Genomic DNA, 15,186 nt, shown 5'->3' with positions numbered 1-15,186 from the left:
GGTGGATGGTGGTGGTCTAAGAACTCAGGCTCTCAGAGTTGATATATGTCCCTCCTTTTGGTTGTGGATCCCCTGTGACGTTGAACATATGATAAATTACTGTAGCAGAGGCTGCTAGAGTAGTTACCAGTCTGTTTCTTTTTCTTCTTGGATATACAATTGTCTTTTTCCCTTTGGGATGCTATCACAAGAATATCATAGAGTAGGTGGCTTAAACAAACAAAACAATTATTTTTCATGTTCTGGAGGGCTGGAAAGTCCAAGATCAAGGCATCAGCTGTTCAGTATGACTGTGTCCTCACATTGTGGAAGGGGCCAGGGAGTCCTCGGAGTTCTTTTTCATAAAGACACTAGTCCCATTCATAAGGGCTCCAACTAATCACCTCCCAAAGACCCCACCTCCAAATACCATCACATCAGGGATTAGGTTTCAACATATGAATTTTAGGGGGACAGAAACATTCAGTCTAAACTACATTTCCTTGCCTCCTTTTGTGATTACTTTTGGTCCTGTGTTTGAGATCTGGACAATGCAATGTAAAGAAAATTGCAACCAGCCAGTTTGTAACTTTGAAACTTAACCCAGGAAACTTTTCATGGGAGTTCCTCTTTTCTCCCTTTACCTTTATATTTGTCAAATGCAGAGGACTCCATAGTCCTCGACTCCAGAGTCACTCAATAGTCTCTCAGCGACCATGTGAAGACCAACCAGAGAATCTGCATTAGATACTGTCTTAGAGAAAAGCAAACATTTGTTGAGATGAAAAACTGAGATTTATGGGTTTTATTTTTTGTTTATGGTTTTTTATGGGTGTTATAAATCAATTAGTATTACTAATACAATAGAGTTTCACTGTTACTTGCTTATCAATGTCCCACATTTTAGTGCTTAACTCTAGATAGCATAATTATATCTACATTACATAATACATCAAGTGATAATGTAACGGGGGAGTCATTAGCACACAAATGCTACACATATGACATAAAATTCACAAATTTTTCCAAAATTCTAAAAATTGTTACCTCACTAACAATGTATAATTATTGTAAACTAATTTATGACTCTTGCTGCACCTCACTTCCTCACCCTGTATCCTATATCCAAATTGGGTAGAAAGAAAGAAACGTCAACCAGAGAGCACATGCAGTGATGCATATTGGCCACTAGGGGACGGAAAAGCCTAAAGATTATCAACAGAAGAGGCCTGAAAAGGGACTAGAGCCCAGGAGGGGAAGGAGGAGAGGGAGAAAGAAAGGGTCCGACCAGTGGGGAGGAAGGGAAGGGAGGATAAAGAGGTGGCAGAGGAGGGCTGGGAGGAGAAAAGAGAGGTAGAAAAAGCAGGAGAGGCAAGTTATTGAAGGGGAGAAATAATTTTCTCAACAGCAGTTTTTGACATTTGTGAGGGACCTTTACATTTTATAAAGTGTTATAGATACTGTCTCATTTTCTCCTCACACAACAACGCAGATAGATAATGATTCCTACTCACATTTTTAAAGATTTTTTTCAAGTACAGTTAATTTATGATGTTGTATTAGTATCAAGTGTACAGAAAAAGAATTGATATATATATATATATACTTTTTCAGATTCTTTTCTATTATATGTTATTACAAGATACTGAATATAGTTCCCTGAGCAGTAAGTTTTAGTTGTTTATCTATTTTGTATAGAGTAGTGTGTATATGTTAATACCCACGTTTTATTTTATTTCAACCTGAAATATGGAGAATCAAGAAAATAGAATGCTTTATACATGACAAAATGAAGAGACATATGCAGGAGTGGGGAGTCAAAGAGTATTGAACTTTTAGTATATTTTAGTTTTATTCATCCATTTCTGTACAGGTAATTCTGCAAAACCTGTCTCGGAAGAATCCTCATGTCAGACCTCAGACACAGACAAAAGGGTAAGATAGCAGTACTCAAAACTCAACAAAAGTCTGCCCTCAGGGACTTGGCATACTAAAGAGAGCGAGAGAGAAAACAGGTAAGTAACATGCAATATGTCAGATAGTGATCTAAATATTATGGAGAAAAAATAACACAGAAGAGAGAGAGAGGCAGGGAGGAGGGAGGGGTCAGGGAAGGTTTTGAGCAGCCTCTTCATCTGTAAAATGGGGACAGGAGCCCCCACCTCCAAAGGTTCAAGGAACACATGTGTTATTATAGGCCTTAGCAAGTGCTGAGCAAATGTAAACAGCTTTCCTGCCGTCACTCTCTGTGGGCCTTCAATGATCTTGACGTTTACACCAGGCCCCGCTTCCATGTATAACCCATCTTTCTCTTAAGTCCCAGGCCTGCCTCTCCATCTGAGGCTGTTTCTGTTTAAATGATGCACAGGTACCACTGACACCACAGATACTGGGCTGCCATCACGCCTGCTCAGCTCTTCCTTCGGCTATCCTGGCCCAGCAGTACTATTGCCCACCCCAGCCACCAAACCATGACCGCAGAATAAGCCAGAAAACGCACTCTCTCTGCCCTACCTCCAGCAGATGCCATTTCTATACAGAGCTGAGCCTACAGACTTTGCAGGATACAACAAAATGTGTGGTCCTTTTATTTACTATTTATTTAAAGTGGGAAAGGTGCTTTTAAAAGTACTAAAATAGAAAGGTTTTCTCTTGAATCCTCCATAGTTTGTCTTTCCCTCAACTCATCATAGTGACTTTTATTACTAGTTAATACTACTGTAAGTAAAGAAAGATCAGACTTTTAATTCTTAACATGGATTTTGCTGGACTCTACAATGTGCAATTTCAGTTTTAAATACAAATATCAGAGCGCTTAACTCCCGAGTAAAATCACTAAAATTATGTTACAAGGAAGAACAAAATCTGACTACATGTTGGATTGGTTTCTTTTACTTTAACCTTTGCTTCCCATTGCTTTTGATCACTAAAAGGATGATGTCTATACATAATGGCCTGCCTCAGGGAACCCTGCCTCTAGGCCTGGAAGTTAAACCAAAATGCCTTTGTTCAGGAAAATATCCTGATCCTGTCCACCTGTAGATGGTTGCAAGAAAGAAAAAATGAACACATCCCCTCCCTGAGACTGGCCATTCATTCCAGGATATATTTGTAAGATTAATGGCCTTTTTACTTTACTTCCTCACCTCCTCACCCTCTCTGTTCTATTATAGAAACAGGCATCCAGATCCCAATAAGGTGGTTATTTTGAGACACTAGCCTGCTATCTGAGAAAATAGCCAGCTTTCCCAATACAGTTGCCATTCCCTGTCTCAACATCTCATCTTTATTGATGTTGATTGGTTTATTGGTTTTGAGTGTGTTTCATTGGCTTCTTTTGCATGGGAAGCAAAGTTTGGTTCAAAAGGGAAGCATGGCCCCTAGGGGCTGTCAGTGTCTCATTTTCTCAGTTGTATGTGCAAGTTGCTGACCTCATACTCACTCTGAGTCTTGCTGAACTCCCCCACATCATGGCCCCCCTGGAATTCTGTGCTCATGGGGCATCATAAATAACTCGAATGGAGCTGCAGAAACAGTGGACACACTACTGTGCACATACCCACTCCTCATGACCTTGCTCAGGTGGCCCATTGAACTCCGCTTAAAATATATAAAGATATAATTATTGAGAATTTCAAGATGGCAACAGCAGAGTCTTAAACCAAGAGTGGTGCCCTACTGAGTGTGGCTCCCGTGCCCCTGCACAGATGACATACTTCTGAAGTCACCCTATTGGGACTGCTATGGAGAAGGCAGGAGGAACTCCATCTTGAGGCCTGTCAGCCATCTTAAGGCAGGATGTGAACTAGGCCTGAACTTTGCCCCAGAATGAGGAAACCATTGTTAAAGAAAAGCCAGGTCTCCTTGGAGACCTCCCTCCACACAGATGGCAAACATGTCAAAAAACAAGATTGGAGTTAAGGTCAGGCTGCCCCAGTTGGATTAACAATGAAGATACCCCCTTTGAGATTTTCCTCCCCCATCTCCACCAGTGGAAGAGGCTCCCTTCCCTCCTACTGCACTACTGAGTGAGATGGCAGCAACTGTGCCAGCATTATACCCACCCCTCCCCAGTCTAGAAGAGGGGAAAAAGGGAGAGCCAAGTGTTCAGAGGCGGCTGAGGTCTACAAAGGAGCCACAAGAGAGAGAGGTTTTGCAGGTGCCTCTCAGGGAGGTCCAAACGGCACCATAGATGGGGCCAGAGGGGCACATCCAACTTGGCCCCACTGCTGTTTACTACAGATGTTCTCCACCACAGATTTCTTGAACTATCAAAGGCACGCCCCTCCCTATTCCAAGAAGCCTCAGGGCACAATTCACTGAGTAGAGGCTATTTTAGGACCCACCATCCGGTGTGGGATGACAGAGCCCAGCTTCTCCTTACCCTCTTCAGTATTTTACCTGCTTGGACTGGAAAGATGGTTTCTTTTGTATAAGAGTGGCTCCAATTAGCCAAAAGATTTCTGCTCTCGAATGGGAGGACCCTGGGATGGGTCGAAAGACCCAGATGACTTGGACTCAGCTGCCACAAGGATTCAAACATTCTCCTACAATATTTGGGGAAGCCCTGACAACAGACCTCCTCTCCTTCCCATCAGATGCTAAGTGCCAGATCCTGCAATATGTGGACAACCTACTTCTGATGGCAAAGACTCTTGTACTCAACACTGGGAAGGAACTAAGACTCTCCTGGGCCTGCTAGAACAGGCCGGATATAAGATGTCATGGAAAAAGGCCTAAATCTGCCAGACTGAGGTAAAGTACCTGGGATTTGTTATAAAGGCAGGGAGGCATGCCTTGGGCTTAGAACGGAAATAAGAGATCAATCAGATAAGCCAGCCTACTACCAAAAGGCAAGTGAGAGAATTTTGGGGAGCCTTGGGATTCTGCTGAATTTGGATACCTGCCTTTTCAAATAGCTAAACCCTGGTATGCCGCCACTAAAGGCCCCGGGAATGACTCTCTAATTTGGGGTCCAGAACAGAATTATGCTTTTGAACTATTAAAGAGAGCCGTAAAGGCCCCCACACTGGGCCTCCCTGATTTAACCAAACCTTTCACTTTGTACGTCCATGAGAAAGAACAAGTAGCATGCGAGTGCTGACACAAGCAATAGGCTCACAGTAGCGACCTGTGGCTTATTTACCCAAAAGACTGGATCCTGTAGCCTCGGGGTGGCCCTCATGTCTGAGAGCAGTGGTAGCCGTCGCCATTTTAATGAGAGGCTGACAAACTAACTGTGGGACAGACTATTATAATAAAAGTGCCACATGCCATCTCACTCTCCTAACGGGGCCTGGGGCAAGGTGGCTTTCCACCTCTCAGATGCTGCATTACCAAGGACTTTTATATGAAAATCCTCAACTTAAGGGTGGAACCCTGTCAGGCTTTAAACCCAGCAACTTATTTACCGGTGAGGGAAGGCACTCCCAGCCATAGTTGTGAGGATATGCTAGAGGAAGTCTTTTCTAGCCAACCAGACTTCAGACACATCCCCTTAAGTCAACCAGATGAGACTTACGACACAGACAGGACCAGCTACTTGGAACAAGGACACAGGAAAACTGGATATGCGGTAACAACAGATGCAGTAGTTGAAGCAGGATGGCTCCCCTCATACTGGTCGGATCAACGAGCAGAACTCGGGGCTCTCATAGGGGGCCCTGAAATTGGCTAAAGGTAAGAAGGTAAATATATACACTAACTCACAGTATGCCTTTACTACCTTACATGTACACGGGGCCATATATAAAGAAAGGGGGCTATTGACTGCAACTGGCAAAGAGATAAAAAATAAAGAGGAAATTTTGTTACTGTTGGAAGCAGTGTGGAAACCTGCTGCAGTGGCAGTAATGCACTGTAAGGGCCACCAGCGGGCAGACACACCACAGGTAAAAGGGAACTGTTCAGCTGATGGAGCAGCAAAACAAGCAGCTGCCCAGGACAATATAGCAACCAAACTTATGGAGACGCCTGTGATGTCCAGCCTATGAACCACCCAAGCAGCCTCAGTCTATGACAAGGAAGAAAACATCTGGGTGTAAACTGAACAAGGAACACTGCGGGAGGACGGGTGGTGGGAGCTCCCGGATGACAGATTCTTCATCCCCTCTAGGTTGACGTTTGAACTAGTTACGGACTTCCATCAATCCACCCATTTAGAAAAGACAAAGACTTGTGAAATTTAGATTAAAGGGGACCACACCATTTGAACACCTGGAAGTGGACTTCACTGAGGTAAAGCTATGCCAAGGATAAAAATATTTACTGGTGATGGTATGTACCTTTATATCCCACCAGGACTGAGAAAGCAAAGGAAGTGGCCCGAGGCATGCTGAGAGACATTATTCCTAGATTTAGGTTCCCTCTGAATATAGGATCAGATAATGCACCCACATTTGTGGCTGTTACTCCAATTGGTTTGCAAAGCAATGAATATCAAGTGGAAACTACATGCAGCATATAGACCACAAAGTTCAGGGATGGTTGAGAAAATAAACCGGACCATCAAAGTAACTTTGGCAAAATGGGTGCAAGAGACTGGAGCCCCCTGGATGGATATGCTGCCACTTGGGTTAATGAAGATCAAAATGACACCGCCCCACCCCGGGTATTCCCTCTATAAGGTAATGTTCAGGAGGCCTCCTCCTCTTATTTGGGAAGTAAAAGCCAAGTAAGTCCAGGTGTAACCTGGACTTTAACCAAATTGATCAAAGCCATGGGATAACATTTGAGGTAAATGCAAGCCTTACAAAAGTGACCAAAGCCTATACCTTTTATTCAAAAAATAAAAAGAATGAGAACTCAATGGCCAGTAAGAAGGGTCAATCTATCAGGTAATTTGAACAATTTTACCAGATATAGGATGAATATTTTTGGGTGACCCCAGAAAAAGGCCAACCTATTGTCTCTGCCCCATCTGCTGGGAACAAAGGGAACAAAAATTTTGGATCTTTGGTCACTGGATTTGGTGACCATCCCATAGATCCAAAAAAAATTGAAATATATGGGATATTTGTCCTCTATGCAATGTGAGCAAATATTAAAGGTCATTTATCATCCAGATTTACCAGCCTGCTGGCCTGGCTCAGACTGGAAGTACAACCCTGGGATTAGATGGCACCCCTAACGGCACTCAATGGCTATGTGGATCAAACTTATGGCCATGGCTTCCAGTTGGTTGGGTCAGCTGCCTCACATTAGGATTTGTCTTTGCTAATGGAAGTATTAAACCATCCTTACAGTAAGCCCCGGTAAATTTGCCGTATTTACATGCGTGTTGGGTAAGGTCTATGTTTCAATGGTATGATTATATAGCTGCCTTGAGGTTATTGATATTTCTCCTGACAATCCTGATCTCAACTTGTGCTTCATCCAGTCCAGCATTTCTCATGATGTACTCTGCATATAAGTTAAATAAGCAGGGTGACAATATACAGCCTTGACGCACTCCTTTTCCTATTTGGAACCAGTCAGTTGTTCCATGTCCAATTCTAACTGTTGCTTCTTGACCTGCAAACAGATTTCTCAGGAGGCAGGTAAGGTGGTCTGGTATTCTCATCTCTTTAAGAATTTTCCAGAGTTTGTTGTGATCCACACTAGGCTTTGGCATAGTCAATAAAGCAGAAATAAATGTTTTTCTGGAACTCTCTTGCTTTTTTGATGATCCAGCGGATGTTCACAATTTGATCTCTGGTTCTTCTGCCTTTTCTAAATACAGTTTGAACATCTGGAAGTTCATGGTTCACGTACTGTTGAAGCCTGGTCTGGAGAATTTTGAGCATTACTTTGTGTGAGATGAGTGCAATTGTGCAGTAGTTTGAACATTTGGCATTGCCTGTCTTTAGGATTGGAAAGAAAACTGACCTTTTCCAGTCCTGTGGTCACTGCTAACTTTTCCAAATTTGCTGGCATATTGAGTGCAGCACTTTCACAGCATCATCTGTTAGGATTTGAAACAGCTCAGCTGGAATTCTATCACCTCCACTAACTTTGTTCATAGTGATGCTTCCTGAGGCCCACTTGACTTCACATTCCAGGATGTCTGGCTCTAGGTGAGTGATCACACCATCGTGATGATCTGGGTCATGAAGATCTTTTTTGTACAGTTCTTCTGTGTATTCTTGCCACCTCTTCTTAATATCTTCTGCTTCTGTTAGGTCCATACCATTTCTATCCTTTGTTGTGCCCATCTTTGCATGAAATGTTCCCTTGGTATCTCTAATTTTCTTGAAAAGATCTCTAGTCTTTCTCATTCTATTGTTTGCCTCTATTTCTTTGCATTGATCACTGAGGAAGGCTTTCTTATCTCTCCTTGCTATTCTTTGGAATTCTGCATTCATATGAGTATATCTTTCCTTTTCTCCTTTGCCTTTCACTTCTCTTGGAGTACAAAAAATTTCCTTTCATTGTATTCTTTAATAAACTCTGTCTGGGCAAGAAAAAGACCCACTGGACTTGAGCCAAGGAACTCTGCATTTGTGTGACACTTCTCAGCTGGGTGGAGCTTCCTTTCCTGCTCTCATTTCCTGACTCACCAGCCTGCACAAAAGCCAACTGGCCCCCTAATCAGTTGATCTGAGCTGAGGTCAGGGTCAGGGTCAGCACATGCGGCCTCTGCAACAGGGCAGGCCTGCTGCACAGCTGAACCAGTTCAGAAGTCAGGCTTTGCGGTAGACAGAGTAGGATTCACTCTGGCATTGTTGCTCACTGGCTGAGTGACTTTACTCCATTATTCAACTTCTCTCAGCCTCAGTTGAGGTCATTAATACCTCGCTGGCAGGTTTCATGCAGGGACAGAGGAGCCTGACATGCTGTTGTCCATGGGGTCACAAAGAGTCGGACATGACTTAGCAACTGAACAACAAAGCAGAGGTAGGAGGAGTGGATGGAGAAGAGCGAGACTTGAGATGGAAGCGTTTTGAAAGGAGACTAATGACGGGGTGTAAAGAGTGCTGCCCACAGCAAGAAGTCACATCAAAAGTGGGTCAGCAGCCGTGCCCTCCACCTTCTCCACCACTTCCTTTCCTCTCCAGGCCCTGCCTCTCCAGTCTATTCCAATACATTTCTTTCCTGTGCCTGGAGGTCACCTGCCTTTGTACCACCAGGGGCTGCTTTCATTTTCTATTTATGGAATGATCCCTTCAGTGGGAGATCTTTTAGCCAGATGCAAAAGCAACACTGCTAATTCCTGTCTCCAAATACCTGGGACCAAGATCTCTTCTCTGCTAGAGGTCCTCCAGATCAGATTCCTAGAGTAAAACAGGAGTAGCATGGGGCCAGGGAAAGATCACCAGGCTAAAAATCTGAAAACCAATTAGTTATGACCTTGGGTACATCCATTAAAGCATCTTAGCCAGGACTGTGTGCTGCAAAAGGATAAGGAGAAAGGGTGAGGAACTAGATGAGATCTGTGATATTATGAATTCTGAGAAAGCCTAGGCTCTAAAACGGTTGCATTGATAAGGGCAGTGGAGTGCCAGGAACCCTCTCCTGACTTACAAAATGTTTTGAAGGTTCATAGGAAGGAGATTTGTGGGAGAGATGCTATAAGGATCAAAAACGTTCATGGGTGAGGTGACATTTGAAGACACGAACAAATGAGCCTGGCTTGCTGCAGTCCATGGGATCACAAAGAGTCAGACACGTCTTAGCGACTGAAAAATAACAGTTCAGTTCAGTCACTCAGTTGTGTCCAACTTTTCGTGACCCCATGAATCGCAGCACGCCAGGCCTCCCTGTCCATCACCAACTCCCGGAGTTTACCCAAACTCATGTCCATCGAGTCGGTGATGCCATCCAGCCATCTCATCCTCTGTTGTCCCCTTCTCCTCCTGCCCCCAATCCTTCCCAGCATCAGGGTCTTTTCAAATGAGTCAGCTCTTCACGTCAGGTGGCCAAAGTATTAGAGTTTCAGCTTCAACATCCGTCCTTCCAATGAACACCCAGGACTGATTTCCTTTAGGATGGACTAGTTGGATCTCCTTGCAGTCCAAGGGACTCTCAAGAGTCTTCTCCAACACCACAGTTCAAAAGCATCAATTCTTCAGCGCTCAGTTTTCTTCACCATCCAACTCTCACATCCATACATGACTCCTGGAAAAACCATAGCCTTGACTAGACGGACCTTTGTTGGCAAAGTAACATCTCTGCTTTTTAATATGCTATCTAGATTGGTCATACCTTTCCTTCTAAGGAGTAAGCATCTTTTAATTTCATGGCTGCAATCACCATCTGCAATGATTTTGGAGCCCCCAAAAATAAAGTCTGACACTGTTTCCACTGTTTCCCCATCCATTTCCCATGAAGTGATGGGACCAGATCCATGATCTTAGTTTTCTGAAGCTTTAAGCCAATTTTTTCACTCTCCTCTCTCACTTTCATCAAGAGGCTTTTTAGTTCCTCTTCATTTTCTGCCATAAGGGTGGTGTCATCCGCATATCTGAGGTTATTGATATTTCTTCCAGCCATCTTGATTCCAGCTTGGGCTTCTTCCAGCCCAGCGTTTCTCATGATGTACTCTGCATATAAGTTAAATAAGCAGGGTGACAGTATACAGCCTTGATGTACTCCTTTTCCTATTTGGAACCAGTCAGTTGTTCCATGTCCAGTTCTAACTGTTGCTTCCTGACCTGCATACAGGTTTCTCAAGAGGCAGGTCAGGTGGTCTGGCATTCCCATCTCTTTCAGAATTTTCCACAGTTTATTGTGATCCACACAGTTAAAGGCTTTGGCGTAGTCAATAAAGCAGAAATAGATGTTTCTCTCAAACTCTCTTGCTTTTTCGATGATCCAGCAGATGTTGGCAATTTGATCTCTGGTTCCTCTGCCTTTTCTAAAACCAGCTTGGAAGTTCACGGTTCACGTATTGCTGAAGCCTGGCTTGGAGAATTTTGAGCATTACTTCACTAGCATGTGAGATGAGTGCAATTGTGCAGTAGTTTGAACATTTGGCATTGCCTCTCTTTAGGATTAGAAAGAAAACTGACCTTTTCCAGTCCTGTGGCCACTGCTGAGTTTTCCAAATTTGATGGCATATTGAGTGCAGCACTTTCACAGCATCATCTGTTAGGATTTGAAATAGTTCAACTAGTATTCCATCACCTCCACTAGCTTTGTTCATAGTGATGCTTCCTGAGGCCCACTTGACTTCACATTCCAGGATGTCTGGCTCTAGGTGAGTGATCACACCATCGTGATGATCTGGGTCATGAAGATCTTTTTTGTACAGTTCTTCTGTGTATTCTTGCCACTTCTTCTTAATATCTTCTGCTTCTTTTAGGTCCATACAATTTCTGTCCTTTATCGAGCCCATCTTTGCATGAAATGTTCCCTTGGTATCTTTAATTTTCTTGAAAAGATCTCTAGTCTTTCGCATTCTGTTGTTTTCCTCTATTTCTTTGCATTGATCACTGAGGAAGGCTTTCTTATCTCTCCTTGCTATTCTTTGGAACTCTGCATTCAAATGGGAATATCTTTCCTTTTCGCTTCTCTTCTTTTCACAGCTATTTGTAAGGCCTCCTCAGACAGCCACTTTTCTTTTTTGCATTTCTTTTCCATGGAGATGGTCTTGATCCCTGTACAATGTCACAAACTTCAGTCCATAGTTCATCAGGCACTCTGTCTATCAGATCTAGTCCCTTAAATCTATTTCTCACTTCCACTATACAATCATAAGGGATTTGATTTAGATCATACCTGAATGGTCTAGAGGTTTTCCCTACTTTCTTCAATTTCAGTCTGAATTTGGCAATAAGGAGTTCATGATCTGAGCCACAGTCAGCTCCTGGTCTTGTTTTGCTGACTGTATAGAGTTTCTCCATCTTTGGCTGCAAAGAATATAATCAATCTGATTTCGGTGTTGACCATCTGGTGATGTCCATGTGTAGAGTCTTCTCTTGTGTTGTTGGAAGAGGGTGTTTGCTATGACCAGTGTGTTCTCTTGGCAAAACTCTGTTAGCCTTTGCCCTGCTTCATTCTGTACTCCAAGGCCAAATTTGCCTGTTACTCCAGGTGTTTCTTGACTTTTGCATTCCAGTCCCCTATAATGAAAAGGACATCTTTTTTGGATGTGAGTTCTAAAAGGTCTTGTAGGTCTTCATAGAATCGTTCAACTTCAGCTTCTTCAGCGTTACTGGTTGGGGCATAGACTTGGATTACCATGGTATTGAATGGTTTGCCTCTGTTTGTTAACAGAGATCATTTTGTCGTTTTTGAGATTGCATCAAAGTACTGCATTTCAGACTCTTTTGTTGACCATGATGGCTACTCCATTTCTTCTAAGGGATTCCTGCCCACAGTAGTAGGTATAATGGTCATCTGAGTTAAATTCACCCATTCCAGTCCATCTTAGTTCGCTGATTCCTAGAATGTCGACCTTCACTCTTGCCATCTCCTGTTTGACCACTTCCAATTTGCCTTGATTCATGGACCTAACATTCCAGCTTCCTATGCAATATTGCTCTTTACAGCATCAGACTTTGTTTCTATCACCAGTCACATCCACAACTGGGTAATGTTTTTGCTTTGGCTCCATCCCTTCATTCTTTCTGGAGTTATTTCTCCACTGATCTCCAGTAGCATACTGGGCACCTACCGACCTGGAGAGTTCATCTTTCAGTGTCCTATCCTTTTGCCTTTTCATACTGTTCATGGGGTTCTCAAGGCAAGAATAGTGAAGTGGTTTGCCATGCCCTTCTCCAGTGGACCACATTCTGTCAGACCTCTCCAGCATGACCTGTCCGTCTTGGGTGGCCCCACACGGCATGGTTTAGTTTCATGGAGTTAGACAAGGCTGTGGTCCATGTGATTAGATTGGCTAGTTTTCTGTGATTACGGTTTCAATGTGTCGGCCCTCTGATGCCCTCTCGCAACACCTACTGCCTTACTTGGGTTTCTCTTACCTTGTACGTGGGGTAAGATAACAACAAAGCCCCAAACCAGTCACAGTCCTGGCACAGTCCAGAAAGGCAATTGAAGAGAGTTTAATGGAGGGACCATTTGCAAAGGTCAGGAAAGGGACACCAGCAAGAAACTGTGACATACTCTGAGGCCAGTGCAGGAACATCACTAGTGGGTCTGAAGGAGCAAAGGGAGAGTGTTTTCCAAGCAGGTGAGATTTGTAGCCGCGGTAGTGTCCCCACAGAGCTGTGGCTCTAGAGCAGGGAGGCAGCCACTGTCACCTGCTGCCCAGTTGGGACTGAGACCCTGGAGTCTCGGTTATCCCCTTTGGGTTTTGCTGTTGTCCCCTCTGGGCAGGTCTCCTCCAGAAACCAGACTGCAAAGACTGCTGAATCTGCCCTCAGGGGTCAGCGCACTGGGAAAAAGTAAGGAGTAGATTGGGGTTGGGGGAGGGTGAGAGACGTTCAAATAAAGATTAACCGCCCAGACAACTCTTTTCAAGGATTTGCCGTCTAGAGGGATAGCTGAATGTTAATCAACAACCACAGTATTGAGTTGATTGGAGTGAGAGCTAACAGAGCCATAACTAATATTTTACCGAGCGTTCTGTGCCAGGCACTGCACCAAGGCTTCACACATATAGCCAGGTTCCATCTTCACAGCCTTCTTGCGAAGCCATCACTCCAGTTCAACGTGTTTTGTAAAGGAAGCTTAGAGAAGTAAATAACACGCCCAGGGTCACACAGCCAGCGAAACGAGTGGATTCAAACATGAATCCAGATGGCATAACCCTAGAAATACTCGCTCTTTTAGCCAAAATGCTGTGCCCCTCGGTCAAGAACACATTTACTACCCACATCTGGGTATCATCTGGGTTGGTGGGCCTTAAAAGCTGCCTCAGCCAGAGAGAGGCTCAGATTTGGAAAGGACTTTTGCAGAGCATTTATCCCACTGAAGTTTACTGAGGGTATTAATACTTGGTGACTCATTTGATCTGTGTCTTTCCCAGGTTCTAACTGCTCTGGAGCATCACTTTTGTAGTTTTACCCATTTTGCCTGCCCGCCGTGAAAGTTGTCTCCTGATATTAATAAGAAAATCACACATTCTCTGACTCCACCCCACCTGATCTTTCTTCCTAGAACTAGCTCCTGTCCCTGCTGTCCTCTCACCATCCTGAAAATCCCTATAGGACCAAAGAAGTGAAAAATGTTTATCAGATACATCCTGCGTTGAGCTTTCTTTTTGGTTCTGTTTTAACATAAAATTATTTGCCTCCAGCTTGTTCTTCATTCCCAGGTCCCCCAGCCACATCACTGCCCTCTCTCCAGTGACCCATGAAATATGGCCAACAAGCCGGCTGAGCTCAAAGGCCTCATGGCAGGTGATATGCATTCCCAGTAGGCAGTGCTGTGGCGAAACTGACCAACTCGGGTGTCTAGGCTGATCTCTAGACTTCGCTTCTCTCCCTGAAAACATCGATATCTTACATCATAAATGTAGAGGAAAGGGGTTCACAGTCCAGAGTTCATCCCCATCACAGACAGTGTCACCATCGGGGCAGGGGCACCACGACCAGACACACGTCTACCGGGAGTCCTCAGCGGTGCCCTGCTAAGGGCAGATCCAGCCCATGAGTACTCCCAGCCTCTGCCTGTGTTCCCACCTGAGACCGGGCAGCAGACAGTCCTGACTGGAGCCCAGGTCCAGCCTAGTGTCTGAATCGCAGAGTGATTCAAAGACTGAGTCACCCCGAGAAGCAGAGAAATGTGAGTGTATGAGAACTGGCGGTGGGGAGACAGCCAGCTGGTGTGAGCCGAAGGCTTCTGGAAGGCCCAGGCCCTCTGACTCCTCTCTCTGCTCCTCTGCTCCTGCCTCCATGCTCAGCACAGGTCTGGCCCACAGCAAACAGACAGTGCTCTCTGCTTAGAAACTCAGCCAGCTTCCTCGCTTCCCAGGCCAGCTCCTCTCTGCCTGCTGTCTTGCTTGGATTCTCTGTTTCCCCCATTAAACCTCCAGGCAGAAAACTATATTCATTCATTCTGGAAAATGGTTACTGAGAGTCTCCTACGTTTAAAGTTCCCTGATTTAGCAAATTGTAATACAAGATATTTTACCTAGTGATTCTACCAGTATAAAGAGATGAAAACATTTTAAGAGTTATGGACAAAAATAAAGCAGGGACTCAGATGTTTCTATTCTCCCAGACTCCTAAGGGAGAGGTGTGACCCATCTTAAGGTTGGTCCAGTGTCCTTCCTTCATTCATGCCTCTCTCTTCCTCTTCTCACTTTTACTGGTTGGGGAGAAG

At 44.2% G+C, this 15,186-nt stretch overlaps 1 long non-coding RNA gene across 1 annotated transcript in view; it reads right to left on the bottom strand.

Annotated features, from left to right (window-relative positions):
- Positions 1 to 15,186, bottom strand: part of LOC145518532 (uncharacterized) — a 36,067-nt gene that overhangs the window by 20,474 nt on the left and 407 nt on the right. The window lies entirely within an intron of this gene.

Source organism: Giraffa tippelskirchi, chromosome 8 (genome assembly GCF_054371585.1).
Source record: "Giraffa tippelskirchi isolate mGirTip1 chromosome 8, T2T-mGirTip1v1.2.pri, whole genome shotgun sequence".
Classification (NCBI taxonomy): domain Eukaryota; kingdom Metazoa; phylum Chordata; class Mammalia; order Artiodactyla; family Giraffidae; genus Giraffa; species Giraffa tippelskirchi.
Note: the sequence above shows the minus strand (reverse complement) of the source record. Positions and strands in the feature narration are given on the sequence as shown.